Source organism: Xyrauchen texanus, chromosome 34, assembly GCF_025860055.1.
Source record: "Xyrauchen texanus isolate HMW12.3.18 chromosome 34, RBS_HiC_50CHRs, whole genome shotgun sequence".
Lineage (NCBI taxonomy): Eukaryota > Metazoa > Chordata > Actinopteri > Cypriniformes > Catostomidae > Xyrauchen > Xyrauchen texanus.
The window spans coordinates 2839660-2842159 of NC_068309.1; positions in this window are offsets into that span (position 1 = coordinate 2839660).

Sequence of the window (2500 nt, forward strand, 5' to 3'; positions counted from 1 at the left end):
GTGACAGAAACGTCTCGGTTACTGTCGTAACCTCCTGTGGAGCGGAGGGGGCAGGGCCGGGCTAGAATGTCACGCGCCCAATCAGGCCGATTGGGGACCGGGCGTGCGACATTCTAGCCCGGCCCCGCCCCCCTCCACTCCACACCTCCGTTCCCTGATGGAGGGAAGAAGACGTTGTGTCGATGTAGTGACACTAGGGGTCGATCTCGAGAGCCCTAGACACCTTCAGATCTTTGAGAGGAAAGGCCAACGACATACGGGTATAAAAGGGAGCTGGTATGTGGATTCATTCAGGTTTTGCACTGAGTCGTCGAGACAAAGTCCCGGGCATTACAGCAGTGTAGTACAGTTTTTCTCTCCGCAGAATATTAGATTCGGCTGGGGCCTTTAAATGCGCTGGGGAAGGCGTTCTTTTCCATTCCTATTCTTTAAGGGGACCCCGTGGAGTCCACACCCTGCCCTGAAGGGGAGGGTAAAAAGTGGTGAATACTTCATATGGGCCCGAGGCCGCATGTGGAAGAGGCGCGGTGGTAGGTCCTGCCCTTCATGGGGGCGGAGCTCTACAAACGCAGCGAACGGGGCAGAGAGGGCTCTGCCGAAAGGGAAACCATCCCGTGGAAGGTCGCAGGAGGTTACCGGGGTAACCAAGACCTGTGGAGCACTAACCCCTGTCCAGGGCATGTTAGCACTCATACTGGGTCCGACTACAAATTCCTCAGCAGAATTCGTGAGCCAGAGGGCTAGGAGGAAGGACATCCAGGGTACACAGATCATGAACACATGCATGAGGAGAGCAAGGCTTCACCTCGTGGAGGGGAAAGGTGCTTTACACAAGCGGTGACCGGCTCAACTCAATCTCGTGAAGGTATTGGGTGTTGCCCAGCCCGCTGCTCTACAGATGTCTGCTAGAGAGGTGTCATTGGCCAGTGCCCACGAGGATGCCACAGAGTGTGCTCGAACCCGTAAGGAGGCAGACACGGACTGTCCCTCAGGGGGATCTATGCCGGGGCCAAGAGCTGGGCTCGGGCTGGGGCGGACCCACTTGGGTTTGTGTCGTTGCAGGGGGACGCCCTCGGCGAACAGACGGGGTGCGCACTCTTGAGCCGCGCCAGGGCAAGATGTGCTGGATGGCCTTCGTCTGTTGCGTCACCGGCGAGAACTGCTGAGCGAAGTCCTCGACGGTGTCGCCAAAAGGTCGACTTGAGAGATGGGCACATTAAAGAACCGTGCCTTATCTGCGTCCCTCATCTCGACCAGGTTCAGCTCCTGTTGCACGAGCTTTGACCTTAGTCGCACGGAGGGCGAGGTCAGTGTGTGTGAGGTCAGGAGTGAGTGTGTGCGTGTGTGTGTGATGGCAGGAGTGTGTGTGTGTGTGTGTGTGTGATGTCAGGAGTGTGTGTGTGTGTGTGTGTGTGTGTGTGTGTGTGTGTGTGTGTGTGATGTCAGGAGTGTGTGTGTGTGTGTGTGTGTGTGTGTGTGTGTGTGAGGTCAGGAGTGAGTGTTGTGTTCAAAAAAGGAGAGGAGGTGCTGGGGTCACTTATTTTGTAGGAGTAGCCTATTTAGGGAGCACCAGCTGGGAGGATAGTTACACATGGGGCAGTGTGTGTGTGTGTGTGTGTGTGTGTGTGTAGGTGGCTGGTGAAATGAGGTGTCACTGAGCTATTGCATCCCTCCATGCCATGGTGTTATAAGCACTTTCATAGGGCACACCTGCACACACACCTACACACACACAATGCCTCATGTGTAACTATCCTCCCAGCTGGTGCTCCCTAAATAGGCTACTCCTACAAAATAAGTGACCTCAGCACCTCCTCTCCTCTTTTGAACACAACACTCACTCTTGACCTCACACACACACACACACACAGAGAGAGAGAGAGAGAGAGAGAGAGAGAGAGAGGGAGAACTGTTGTGAAAGTAATTCAAATAAGAGGGCCAGTTACTTCTTAATAAATATCTCTGGTGTTTGAATGTTATTATAAAGAAAAAAGTTTCTTTATCAACTTTTTCCTCAAAAAATGTATTATTAGTTTATATATGTTTTGTCTGACATTATATATATATATATATATATATATATATATATATATATATATATATCTGGGTGTAAATAAGGTGGTGCCAAAAAACGGTATCTGAGAAAAAAAAATGTGTTGATACGACAAATCAATCAAAAGTTACAATATTACAAATATAATAATCATAGTGTCCAAAAACATCTCCAAACAAATAAAAGATAATAATTGTACATAAGAACTAATTACACATGCAAACACAACAATGACTAAAGGTTTGCATAGCATGCACACATGATTTTAGTCATGAGATTTCACAGAATGAGTTTCATTCTGTGTCATTTGAGTCATCATTGAGTCTGTGTCATGTATTTGGCGCCATCACCTGGTGGCCATATGTATATTTGCTATCTATATTTGTTTGGGGGTTGGGGGGTTACGGAGCACCTTAAAAAACAGCATTTTTCCTGATATAGTTTTGA